Source organism: Cebus imitator, unplaced genomic scaffold, assembly GCF_001604975.1.
Source record: "Cebus imitator isolate Cc_AM_T3 unplaced genomic scaffold, Cebus_imitator-1.0 Scaffold75, whole genome shotgun sequence".
NCBI classification, from domain to species: domain Eukaryota; kingdom Metazoa; phylum Chordata; class Mammalia; order Primates; family Cebidae; genus Cebus; species Cebus imitator.
This window is the reverse complement of record NW_016107390.1, coordinates 3,667,510-3,681,983: the sequence shown is the minus strand read 5'-3', so window position 1 is coordinate 3,681,983 and position 14,474 is coordinate 3,667,510.

The following is a 14,474-nucleotide window of genomic DNA, read 5'->3' as shown; positions in this document are numbered from 1 at the left end:
CAAAATTTTTCTTGCATTTTGGGGCACTTATGGCCAAATAAGGTATCTCCTTTTCTAATCTTTGGAAATAGGTTTGCAGTTAAGCTTGCAATTTGCTATAGGAGGCATTCTCTCTAGTTAGTTTGGCAGGAAAGGAGTGAAAACCCAATTTGGCTTTAAAATGTAGCACATTAGTCAGTAACAGTTTCAGTGAGGATATTTAGAGTGGCTTTGAGAGGCCGTGTGATACCCATAGACAGTCCATTCACGGAAATGACTTATTTACAGTTTGTTATAATCTCTGTAGTTAATCATTAAATCAAGTAGCTTTTATTAAATGTCAATATGTATGGTTAATATGACTACATAGGAATTTTTAAAAGTCATATTGCCCCGAATATTCACATTTGTAAAGGGTATATTTGTAGTTAATATGAAGTGGAATGTGGAAAATGTATTTGAATATTGGTAAACATTTATGGACAGAATAAAGCTGTTTCAATACAGAACGCGCATACAATGGTATGAACTTGGAGGAACAGCATACCCTTACTTATGGATGCTATGCCAAACCAGAGCTAACGTCTGATATGTACGAGCTTGAAAGGCTATATCTTTATCATGCATGATTTATAAATGTATATTACTTAAAACTGTAAAACAGGAGACATTTGTTTTACTTTAAAAGTCATATTTCGTGCAGTTTACCTCTGAGAGTGTTATTAAAGACACTTTTTTGTATGTCTAATGCTCTGAAGTGATCTTTGATTAAAGTAAGAGCATTTAGATTTTTCATCTGACTCTCTTAAAATTTGTTTTGGAAAGCAGCCTCAAAATATACACATACCTTTTCTGTGGACCATGTCTTTGGAACTATATCATGTAAATGATATACTAATACTGAAATGACAATTACCTGTTTACTAGACAGCAATGCTTCTTAAGGATGTCTATTTGGACAATTTTTGGAAAAACACAATAGGACAATCATTAAGACATTTGAGAAAAGTAGTCATTGTTTGTGAGCCATAGTTACCATAGATGTTAGTGCCAATGATTTGCATTTAGTGTAAAAAAAATACATTTTTTTCTAATTTATAATGGTTTCTGAATGTCACTTAAAAGCTTTACGAAGTAGAAAAAATTTGAGCATAGAACCATACCTCGAGAAAATCTAATTTATAAAAGTTATTTTTATAACTACCTGTCTTTGAGAAAGGTCTCATGCTGAAGCATGTGACGGGGAGAAATGGTACAGGTTTATATTCAAAGCATAGTCATTATCCACGAGCCTTTAGCATAAAATTTGTTTAAGACCTCTTCAAAATCTCCGAGATTTTGCAACTGAATAAACTGAAAGAAACTGAAGTCTGGCAGAGGGACTATTCCTTTAGGTTCTGATTTTTGTTGAGATGCAAACTAAAATTCATACTTTGTAGTTGGTTCTCTCTGTTTCTCAATGTCCTTTTATTTACCATAGGAGGGTACATTTTATGCATCAAGTGATTTTGACACCATTGCACAACTGAATTTTTAAGCCAAGTTTGTTTTTGGGTCTGACTTTCTACCATTCTGAAAAAATCGAAACAAATTTAAAATGAACACTGTATTTGAAATGGGCCCTATTTACCACTGGGTATCAGCAAACCGCGTATTTCCACGGAGGGAGGGTTGAGCATGCAGATGAAAGAGCTGAGGCATTTTCCGGGGGTTCATGACAATAAACGACATGGAATTGGATGACATCCTTAGGTTAAAAGAAAAAAATAAATTAGGGCCTATGCTGGGTCACAATGAAGTTTTGCTTTTCATAGTAAGTGTGAAGTCTAGAAAATGTGGTGATTTCTCACATTCTATTTATATGTTATTTTACTTGAGCGATGTCTCAAAGCAGTACTAGAATCACTTCTGTGCAAAAGGGGGAGGGAGGGAGGGTTTGTCATCATTTATTCAGTTTGCTTTGTAAAGGTGCTTATCTTGCAGTAAAAATAATATTTTAGTCAGAATATGACAGGTGGTTTGTAGGCTTGACCAGCATGGAAGGATTTTAAGTAATTGGAGTGTTTCTGTTTAAAAGTCAGTCAAGTAACACCCTCAAAGACTAAGGCAATCAATCCTCCTATTGTTATGTTTATTTAACAGTACATATATGCTTTTTTCTCTCCCCTAACAGAACAGAACGTTTAAGCCTTTTAACCAAAAACAACTCCAAGCTTACATCTGTATCCTGAATTTTAAAACTTGCATTCTGGCCTGGTTGCTTTTGAAATAACTAATTCTGTTACTCAAATTATAAAAATCCAGTGGCCAGAATGGCTCAGTTGTTTCCCATGATTTGAAGACCTACGGTGTACGTCTGATCATCTCCCCTTACAGACCGCTGCATCACATGTTTTTCCACAGAGACAGATAGAAAATCACAAAAACTTACAGCTAGCTGTAAGGGGCAAAAGTGACTTCTGGTTCATTCATCCTAAAAGTGGAGGAGCAGGCACGGGAGGTGAAGGGGTTCAGTGCTCTTTACAAATATGTCCTACCTTCCCCAAACTTCTGCTATCTATCATTTTAGAGATGAGATTTTGCCGTGTTTAGAGGCATACAAAGGCCGAATTCTTTGCTCTGGGCACATCTTTGATCAAGTCTGAATTTGAAATCAACATTCTGGTTATGCCTAAGTGATACAATTTGCATTATGCAAATATCTATTTACTATGATTACACGTACCATTGTCTGCAATCTATGTTTACCAATGGAATCTAAGACTGGAATGGCACTATTTCTTTTCCTGCCTTGACCCTATCAACTATTTAAAAAATACATACACACCCTCAGAACGTTCTCTGAGGGTGCCAAAAGAAGGCGTCTTTTGACCCATCTCCTTCGGGCTCACTAAGAGCTAAAACCCCGTCAGGCTCCTCCTGACCCACCCGCCCTCCCTCTCCGCTTGCAACTACAAAAGGGTTGCTTGGGTTTCCAAAACATGTTATTTGTTCAACCACAACGAGGCACTGCTCCTTGCAGGCTAAGTCACTGCAAGGGCTGTCAGGGCTGCTGCTGGACGTGCGGGAGGGAAAGACGAAAATGGAACAAGGGCAGCAGCCAGACGGGATCCTCAAAACTTGTTTGCTGCTGAAATGGGAGAATTGAATATTTTCCCACTTAATCTGAACATTGGCCTTGGTTTCTTGGAATGTTTCTCACCCCCTCTCAGCATCGTCTACTGGAAAGAAGGCTCAGGAGAAAGTTAGGGAAGATCTATCCGTGTAACACCTGAGGAAACCCACCCTCATACCCTCATTTCTCCATTAGACCAGCATAATAATACCTGTGTCACCTTTTTCTTTAGAATAACATGAAAATGAATACGCAAACGCATCAAGCTCTCAGAGAAAAGATGCTGTGCAAATTGGAGGTGACCTCACTATTACAATAATTTTTTTTTTGCACTCAGATGAAATTTTTCCTTATTCTAAAGCCTTCCTACTGACGTGGACTTTCTCCAATGTGGGTTTTTGTGATTTAAATTCAGCAAGCACTAACAGTTTCAAATTTATTTCAGTTTTAAGCAGGAAAGCAGTTTCTACATGAAATATGAAAATGAAAATACCATAGTGATGAGAAAGACGCCACATCCTCAGGTGGGTTTTGTAGGCATGTACGTGCTCAGCTATGCACATCTCATATAACTGACATTGTATTTCTGGTTCTTTTCTCAAATCCCAAATCTCTCAAAGCCCTTTCAAATCTCTATCTGATTAACTAGTCCAAAGCCTACGTTGGATACAGATATTTTTCCTCTTAAGGCTGAGGAAATCAAGACTGAAAGCTTTGGTTCATGTTTACTCTTGTACCTTAAGTATTTTAAAAAGTATGATTAATATAGATAGTAACAAACAGGCACAGCTCCCCGGGGAGGCACACATGTTAAAATGATTTACCCAGAGATTTAAATGATTTACTCCAGTCTCACCAGGAGAAGGTGACACATGCCAGGGCAGAGCTCGGAGCAGCTCGACCTCAGGCCTCGCTTCAGCTCTGTGCTACTTGACGTGGTGCGGAGCAAATCCATGCTTGCACCGCATCACAGCGAAAAACATCCATCTGGAGGAAGACGCACCTACTGAACGGCCGCAGTGCAAAGGAAGCAACGCTGCTGTGTGCAGTGATGCTTACAAGAAAACTTTGAGTAGATATTGCAGGGATCAAACTTAGGACCCAACTTTTTCACGCAACAGGGCCAAGCATTGGATGGCTTCGGAACCCCCGCTCAGCGTGTCCACTTTGCTCTCTGATGCAATGCCACTGCTCAACAGCATTCAAGCCACAGTCATCTATTTTTTTTTCCTCTTTCTCTGCTCGCTACAATGACCCACATCTCCCCTTTTATTCTGTAATTTTTATAAGCTTTTAAGGCAATGACTATCATAATTCATGTTTGGTGAAATAATTCTTTTGGCTGATATATTTCATAGTTTGGTCTCTTAAAAAAAGTTAAAAAACAACAACGAGAATCAAAAACAAACAGCCCCCCCCAAACTTCCCTCTGCTTGATGCCATAGACAAGAGTCCAAAGGACATTAGCTGCTCCATTGCACACATTGGAAGGGAGAGTTTGCTGTGAGCTCAGTCCTTCTAATAGACTGGCAATTTTGTAAAAGGTTTGGAGAATTTTGTTTAACCATTTCTGCATGTGTTTTTAATGAGCTCATGATGGTGTGTAACAAAGGCCAGGTTGTGTGTTTTCCAGCACTCTCTGACCTGATTCCTCCCTGCTGACGTGGGGAGTGGGCACCTGTGCTCTCCTGGCTCACCTATGGGAGTCGAGGTGGTGGGTCCATCTCCGGGCCTGTCTTCACGCCAGGGATGAATCATGCAGTAGGCAGAGTGGAAGGAGTCTCTTTGTTGACAGTTTTCCATCTGGACTTTGGATACGGCTGATCGTTCATGTAGAGCCTTGGTGAGCTGGAAGGGGCTACGCGAGTCAGCTCCTCCATAAGGGATCAGGGGTGTGTAAAACATCAGCAAAGAACTGCCCAGGATTTCATTCGCAAAGCTTGGAGAAGCATTTTATTCTCTGAGTTTCAGATAGCCAGGGTTGTGAATGTGTATGACTGCAGCTTTGACAGGTCGGTATTTAATAGTCAATAGGATCATTTATAGCCTCGTTCAGATAATCCGACTGGAGTACACCTGAATAAATACATCAAGCTCTGGTGGCTAAAAGCTAACCCCTTTTGAGTTTAATAATTAAAATAAACAGAGCTAGTAAGATGAATTTCAGTTTGTCATGCATAAATGTAAGAAGCTCCATAAAGGATGGTGCTTTGTGATTCATATAGGAATATGATGGATGTATGATACGTTTTCCACAGCTATTTAAGAAAAAAAGATTATCTTAGTCATGGGGTAAAGTTATGTGAAGCATTGCGCCATCCAGGCTGTGTCTGGGCCAGTACAGATTTTTTTTTCTTTTTCTTTTTCTTTCTTTTTTTTTTTTTTTGTGAAAGATTACTTCTTGGCAAACTAGATATGCAAACGCCAGAATACAGTAAAACCACATTTAATTGGACCTACTTGCCAACTTCTTGAACACAGCTTGGATTATTCCACTGGAGGCTGCTTCTGTTAAAGGTTGGGGGAGGAGGAAGTGGCATATTGACAAGACTTCAGATAATTTTTTTTCACTCGAAGTACAATTATGCAATGAGCCAAGTTTGGAAGTATTTTACTATGTTTAATAATTATTATTAAAGATATTGTAAAACATATGCATTTGTTAAGTGGAATGTAATGGGAGTAAAATCATGTCATCAATTTTACTTTGGATTTATTTTCCCATTTTGTGTTTTATTTGACAGTCTTCCAGATTGATTCTAGCCAAAACCATGCACTCTAATATATATCATACTTGATATTAAAGTGAGAATGCGGGTAATTTATAGAATCTGAGTGAGAACAGTTTTCTTCTCGTAGCCAGCCTGCATGGAGCTGCCACCTCTGCTCAGGTAGCAACCGACACATGCCTCGTACACAGAAAGTAAACTAACAGGGGTCGAGAAACCATCCACACGTTCTTCCTGATGGACGCTCCCAAACCCACATATACCAGGCATTGTTCAATGGGAGATGAGGGCAAGGAGAAGGATATAACTCTTTCTTTATGTGTGTGTCTGTGGATCGAGAGGAACCAGACTTGTGTCTGGAAATGCAAGTGGGAAGTGGGATTCACTGACAAGCCGTCATCCTATCAGGGGAGTCCTGGCTTCAGGCCAGGGATCCTAACGGTGGCACCGCTGTCCCTCACCTGGAACACCAAGGAGTCATGACATCAGTTTGTTTCACATCCTAAGCTTAAAACGAAGTTATGTTGTTTTGACCGCCTCTTTTCCAAGGGGGAAAACCACCCCTGAAACTGCACTCCTTGAAATTGAACAGAGGTGCCATCGCTGATGATTAGCAAGGTGCTCCGGACAGTTTGCGTGGAACTCCACCTGCTGTGTGAAAACCCCATGCTTTTCTCGCTTTCCCATTCAAGCTGCTTAGCAGTTGGGAACTCTCCTCCGAGAGTGGGTTATGTGTTGCTTGGACTTCTGTGTGCCCTGTGATTTCACTGTTTTCGTCTGCCCTGCCACAGCAAATGACCAGTGGGGACAACTCGCTGACGGGAGGAAAAGGCCAGGTCCCTGCATCCATCTCAGCGCCCTGCAGGCACGGCCTGTCCTTCCAGGCGGGAGTTCTCTGCGGCATTCCTAGGTGTTTTAAATGTGTGCCCCGGGGCTGGGGGGAGCCTCGGGCAGCACTGTTGCTGCAGGAGGCAGGGGGGACTGGACGGGACAGTAGCAGTGTGAGGCTTTCATGTGCAGAGGGGACATGAGGACATCTGGACAGAATCCCTGCGAGCAGAACTCCTGCTGCAGGCCTTTGAAAACCTGCTGCACCGGCCTCAGCGCCTTGGAACTTTCTCCCTGGAGAATGCAGAAAAGCCAGTGCCCCTGATTTCTTAGACATCTACTGCCTGGACACCGACAGGGCTGCCCAGGAGCAGCGAGGTGTGGGGTGAGGCCCCGAGCACGTTCTGAAAAGTGCTTGTTTTTAAGAGCCTGGAACTAGGAGTGAGGAGTGACAGGAATTCTGCCCTCAAGTCCTCTGCTAACTGGCTGTGCAGTCTTGAACAAGTGACTTCATCTCTTCATCTTTCGAATAAACCTTTTGGGCCAAATGACTCGGAGATTCTTTCCAACTTTAAATATATTTTTTAACCTGTTTAACTGAAATGCTGATTGAACTTGGGCTAGGAACAAAGAAATCGTTTCTAATTAGAGTCGAAATGATGACTAATATACTGCTGGGGCTTCTGAGGCTCACTGGGATCAAAGGCACACTCACTCTGATAAGGGAGGGCACGGACCGGGCTGGGAGCGTTTCCACCAGCCTTTGGGTTTTGATATCTGACTACAGTTATGCCCACGCATGCTGGCCATGTGCTAGCCACATGCCTCCTTGTCTTTGGTCAAGTCCAGTGGCTTTTGGGTTATTTGTATTTATTAATAGGAGAAAACTGAAAGATCCCGAGTACATATGAGGCAGAAGCTTATCTAGTTTCATGCTCTGTTGGGTTGCGTTGTTTTGTTTTGAGATAGGGTCTTTCTCCATCACCTAGGCGGAAGCTCAGTGGTGCAATCATGGCCCACTGCAGGCCCGACTTCCCAGGCCCAAGGGATCCTCCTGTCTCAGCCTCCTGAGTAGCTGGGACAACAGGCATGTGCTGCCTGGCTTTTTTTTTTTTTTTTTTTTGGTGGAAACAGGGTTTTGCCATGTTGCCCAGGCTGGTCTCAAATTCCTGGGTTCAATTGATCTGCCTTTCTCGTTCTCCCACTGTGCCGGGATTACGGGCACAAGCCACCAAACCTAGCCCAGTTCCATGGTTTTAAAAAAAATGTTAAAACACACGCCTGTAATCCCAGCACTTTGAGAGGCCAAGGCGGGCAGATCATGAGGTCAAGCGATTAAGACCATTCTGACCAACATGGTGAAACCCTGTCTCTACTAAAAATACAAAAATTAGCTGGGTGTGGTGGCTCGTGCCTGTAATCCCAGCTACTCAGGAGGCTGAGGCAGGAGAATAACTTGAACCCGGGAGGTGGAGGTTGCAGTGAGCCTAGATCGCGTCACTGTACTCCAGCCTGGGTGACAGAGCAAGACTCTGTCTCAAAAATAAACAAATAAATAAATAAATAAAAACAAAAATGTTAAACATCTACCTTTAGAAAGAAAGATGATGAGGCAATATCACCTTTGTTTTGCTGTTGTTGTTGATTAGAAAGAATGACCCCCAAGGAGTCATTCCTATGAGTCCTGCAGACTGGCTTTCTGTTTGTTCAGCTCCTTCCCAGAGCCTTGGTTGGACAGCTCCCTGTCACCTTCCCCAACAGGGCCTTGCCTATGAAAAGGCTAATTCCGGTAGACAGGCAGCTTCCACAGGAAGTGGCACACCAAAGACCACGGACTGTGGGTGTGGCTCATGGGATGTGGAGTGTCCAGGGGGATTGCTGACAGGCCTAAAGATCAGAGGTCATTTGACTTCCCTAGATCATCAAAAGAGAACATATCACAATAGCAAATGGACTTTAAAATGAGAGAAAATCTAATTCCTAGTGACAATCATAACAACACCACCATCCACCATGGACGGCCATATCACCGACCTAGTCATTTTTTTAGATTTCTAGCTTGTACTTAATCCCTTCCAGCATGGAGCAAAACGCTCCCAGTGCTCTGGGAAGAAACAGTCCAAGAGAATGATTGCAGTCTAATTTGCATAAGAGTCTAACTCAAATATTTTCACTTTTTTTTCATTTTGAAGTCACAAAGTAAAATGGTTGAGGAATTTAAGATTAGCATGTAAGCGAGACTGAAATAGGACTATGTTCTCATATTAGTTAAAACTCTTTGGTTGCAAGGAAGAGAAATCCAACTTAAGTGAGTTTAAGCCAAAAAAGAATTTTATTATAAGGCTACTTGGATTCAATGGAATCCAAAAGAGGAATATGGATAGGCCTTGCAAGCAGCTAGAACTGGAAGCTCAAATGCTGTCTGGATTTGCTCTCCTCTCCTTCCCTCTGATTCTCTTTCTGCTGATTGGCATTTTCTATTCCTCAGTCCACATGGTGGAACAGGGCTGCCAACTGCTTCTGCATTTACATGCCTTCATTTTCAGACACCCAGAGAGAGACTGACTTCTTTTGTCAGTTGCAGTTCCCAAATCCTGGCGGAGGGCTCTGATTGGCCCGTTTGGATCAGGTGCCCACCTCTTGACCAATGGTCAGTGCCAAGAGCCAGGCCCTTGTCACAAGAAGCAGTCTCCCACGGTGCCATATTGAAGGCACCACATGTGTACAGGGGGCAAGGGAGCAGGGGAGACAGTTCCCCGGAATGCGGCTGGAGCTGAGCTGGTGAAACAATGGGGGCTCATTACATTTCTCAACGCAAATTAAAGGGAAATGAGGAGAAAATATTATTTCTTTGGAAGTGAGAATAGTATATTCTCCCTTTTGGTGTTTTCAGAGTTCACTTCTAACCCACAGCCAAATGTTTAAGTGAAATAATGTCATTTTTTTAAGTACCGTAAAATATTAATGAATTTGCACTTAGCTTGGCTTATCTAATCTTCCTCCCTTATGAGCTTGGTCTTAGAGCAGGTTCACATACATTTTTCTGAAATCCGTGCTTGGTCCATGCTGCAGAAGCCATGGGACTCCATTGCTGAGCCGACCCCTCAGCTATTTAATATTGATCCAGGTGCCCTGTGGGTGGGACAGAGGGTGATCAGACAATGACACCCATGAGCAAAGAGGACATTTCCCCTTTCTCCTTGTTCGGGACAGAGGAAGGAGACTCTGTTCACTGAAGAGCTCTGTATTCACAGCAGGTGTGGAATGTGTGTTTCCCACCTGGCACCACCAGAATCTGGGAGGCGAGGGTGTGAAGGAGGCGAGGGCATCAGTGTTGGTTAATGGGAACCAGGCCCTCTGAGCTGGAGCACCTGATAGCATCAGCCAGGGTACTAGCTACTGACAAAGCCTCACTTCCCCTCTCCTATGCTTTCAGTGCCACTGTCTGAAATGAAGCTGTCCCTTAGAAGGTCCCTCCTTCCAGGCCCTGAGAGACCTCGATTTCCTAAGCCAAGAGCAGAGAACCACTGTTTCATTTTTATTTATTAAAACAATTTTTTTTAAAAAAAAACTTGTTTTGTACTTCTAGACATGGACTCTTGCTCTGTCACCCAGGCTGGAATGCACTGGTGTGATCATAGCTCACTGTCACCTTGAACTCCTGGGCTCAAGTGGTCCTCCTGCTTCAGCCTCCCTAGCAGATGGGATTACAAGTGCATGCCACCATCCGGGCCCCACATGGTTTGTTTTAAATGGCAGACACAGGCTAGGCTCTGTGGCTCATGCCTGTAATCCCAGCACTTTGGGAGTCTGAGGCGGGAGGATCACTTGAGCCCAGGAGTTCAAGACCAACCTGGGTAACGTAGTGAAACCTCGTCTCTACAAAAAACAAAAATTAGCCCTGGGAGGCGGCGTACGCCTGTAGTCCCAGCTACTCAGCGGGCTGAGGTGGGAGGATTGCTTGAGCCTGGGATGTTGAGGCTGCAGTGAGCTGAGGTGGTGCCACTGCACTCCAGCCTGGGCGACAGAGCAAGACCCTGTCTCCAGAAACATAAATACATAAATTAAATAAATGCTAAACACAGGCTGTCGGGATGTGTGGCTCATCACTTGCTAGGTACTCACAGTCCCATCACTAAAGATGCAAAATAATCAGAATGCAGATGTGTAAGAGATTCAAGGAGGCTCCTAATTAGAATTAGGTCCTCAACATCGGTGTGGAGAAACCCTGATTCACGGTGTCACAGACTTTGTAGGAAACAAAGCGGGGTATTTTAGGCACCGTGAGTTTCGTTGTTGCTGTTTGTACTCCAATCCTTGTGATTTGTATTCGGAGGGCTTTCGGGCCTGACACTGGGCTGCTAACTCTCTTCAGGCCTTTGCTGATCTTCCTGCCTGCCTGTCTCGTGCGTAGGGTGCAGATTCCGGCCAGCCCACTTCACGATGGTGAGAGCTTGGGCACATGACAAGGTCCCTTGAGCCCCAGTGCCTCACTAACAGGGATTTAGCAACTCCCTCTTAGAACATCCATGGGGATGTGTGAGCTGATACCTTTCAAGTAGCGGAAGCATCGTCTCTGCTGGGATCCTTTCAGTCACAGGTGTCTGAAAACAGACTCAGACTAGTGTGAAGAATGAAGAGACTTTACGGCCAGGCGTGGTGGTTCACACCTGTAATCCCAGCACTTTGGGAGGCCAAGGTAAGAAGATCATGAGGTCAGGAGTTCGAGACCAGCCTGACCAACATGGTGAAACCCCGTCTCTACTAAAAATACAAAAATTAGCTGGGCGTGGTGGCATGTGCCTGTAGTCTTAGCTACTCAAGAGGCGGAGGCAGGAGAATTGCTTGAGCCCTGGAGGCGGAGGTTGTGGTGAGCCGAGATGGCACCAGTGCACTCCAGCAAGACTCCATCTCAAAAAAAAAAAAAGGAAAAAAGAAGAAGAGACTTTACCTCACATGACCAGGACGCCCAGGAGTGATTCTGGCCTCTGGGATGACCGGCCACCGTGGCTAAAGATGACACTAAGTCTTTTCATTCTCTGTTTGCACTCCCCACCCCATTTTCATGGGTTCACTCCTGTATTCTGGCTGGAAATGGGCTTTCCTCACATAATGGGGGAGGCTTGACAGAGGTAGAAACAGAACTAAGATAGAGGGAAAATATTGACCCAGCAGTTCCTGCCCTCATAGAACTTACCAGCCAAGGAAACAATGACACCAAAAATCATCATAAAGTATCATTGTTCTAAAAGTGAAGTGTACCGCAGGTAGGACCACGTCCTAGGTGGACTCCAGCCTGGCTGGTGTGCCAGGGAAGACTCTTCAGAGGAAGTGGCGGGGGAAGAGGAGTTATTCCATAAGTAAGGGAGTGGAAAAGTGTTTTGGGCAGAGGGATCAGCATGTGCGAAGGACCAGATGGAGAACCTCAGGGCAGATCTGAGGAGCCTGTCAGACCTTTCCGTCCAGTCGGCCTGGCTAGAGCACTGTGAGGAGGGTGGGTCAGTTTCCCAGGCCTGCCAAACAGATCACCACCAACTGGGTGGCTTCAAACAATGGATATTTATTCTCTCGTTGCTCTGGAAGCAAAAAGTCCAAAATTAAGGGTTTGGCAGGGCCATGTGCCCTCCAGAGGTTCCATGTGAGAGTCCTCCCTTGCCCTTCAAGTTCCAGTGCCCGGCGGCCCCAGGTGTTCCTTGCGGCTGCATCACTCTGTCTTCACGTGGTCTCCCACTCTCTGTCTGTGTCTTCTCTTCTGCCTTTCTGCATTTTTTTTTTTTTTTTGAGACAGAGTCTCACTCTATCACCCAGGCTGGAGTGCAGTGGCGCAATCTCGGCTCGCTGCAGCCTCTGCCTCCCGGGTTCAAGCAATTCTCCTGCCTCAGCCTCCCAAGTAACTGGGATTACAGGTGCACGCGACTACACCCGGCTAATTTTTGTATTTTTTAGTAGAGACAGTGTTTCCCCATGTTGGCCAGGCTGGTCTCAAACTCCTGACCTCAAGTGATCCACTCAGCTTGGCCTCCCAAAGTGCTGAGATTACACTTGATAGCCACCGCACCTGGCCTCTCTTCTGCCTCTTAAAGGACACTTGTCCTTGGATTTAGGGCCCACGTGGGTAATCCAGGATGATCTCCTCATCGCAAGACCTTTAACTTAATGGCATTTGCAGAGACCCTTTTTCCAAATAAGGTCTCATTCAGAGGGTCCGGTTGTCAGGTGTGGACATACCTCTTAAAAGATCGACATCCAGTTGAGGGAGACGCTGTTGGGCTGGCCAGCCAGGCCAGGTCCTAGCGGGGTCTGGGCGTCATTGCAGAGTAGGAGAACGACATTTCAATCTGCACTCCAGAAAGAACACTATGGCAGTGGAAGAGCAAGCAAGAGGGCTGGTCCTTCAGGAGAGGACCGCCATGGTCTAGCTGACAGGTGACAGAGGAAGGAATGAGGCATCAGCCGAGCCAGGGATGGAAAGAAGGGTTTGGGTCCCAGGCAAACTTAGAAAAACAAGTCAGCAGGACTTGGGGACTGTTGGGGCTGGGGTGGCTGCAGCAGGGGAGAGGCAGGGGGGATCGCTGGATGATGTGTATCATTGTGATACGTATCCCTCATGTTAATTTTCCCTAGGAGAGAGCTGGCCGACGGAAAGAACATTGGCTCTGAAATTGGCGAAACCTGGGTTGAATTCCCAACACTCACTTTCCAGCTTCCTCACCTTGGTTGTGTTTCTCATTTTTTTCTGAGCCTCAGTTTTCTCCTCTATAAAATGGAGATAATAATACTGACTTCACAGGGCTCTTGAAAGAATTAAATGACAGCCTAGGTGGCGTTGTGGGCTCAGGGTGGCCACGTGGGCGGTGCAGATGGCTGCTTCCTCCTCCTTCCTCCTGCCTGACCAACGTGGGTTCCTGCAGCGCTGCCCCGGTGCTCAGCGGCACCCGCTTCCTGCACAGCTGGCTCTACCCCACCTGCAGCCTTTTTTCTCCTGGGACCTGCCCACAAATGGCCCTCTCCACTGTCCTGGAACCTTCAACAAATATTTTCTCACCTGTTACCCCTAAGTAGCCCAGGCTGTGAAAGCCACAAGCTGCAAAACGGGTATAGTCTTAGTGCCTTGAAAGGGACCTGAAGTGCCTGCTGAGATGGCTGCTGGCTGCACGGTGTTTGTTCACTGGTTTATTCCTGCATCCAGGCATCCACTCCCTCAACAAACACTCAGAGTGGGCGAGGCATTGTCTCGAGCTGGGAACACAGAGCTGAACGGAAATGTGGTTCTCACCTCATGAAGTTTACTGATTCTACCAGGCAACCAGCCCTCTCTGAGCTCATGAATCTTCTGGATGCACTGATTTCATGGCTTCACTCTCTGGCTTTTACATCCCTGCAGGTAAAGGGAGAGAGAGCCAGGAGGAGCGTGAATTTGATTCTCCAGTCTCATCTGGGAGAGGTGGGCATAAGGAAGCACAGGCAGGTTCTCAGGAGGTGGGACAGAAGCTGGAGCACCCCTGAGCAAGCAGATACCCCGTCCTACCTTTCAGACACGCTCTGTCTTCATTTGTGACATTTTTCTCCACCCTGTTCCTTGCCACTTCCCAGTCATAATCATTGCTCTTGATCTGGTAAGCTGAGAAGGCAGGACACAAATTTGATTTACTTACAACAACATTTTAAGAGCGTGAGCATAAAAACATGTGGTTTCCTGCGACTGTCCGTCCCGGGAAGTTGGCTGGGACGTTAAGGAGTGGGCCGGCACAACGTGTAAGTGCCTACCACTTCCTGCCCTCCCAGGGAGGCTTGCCTTGCTCTTCTGAGCACTTTTTTTTTTT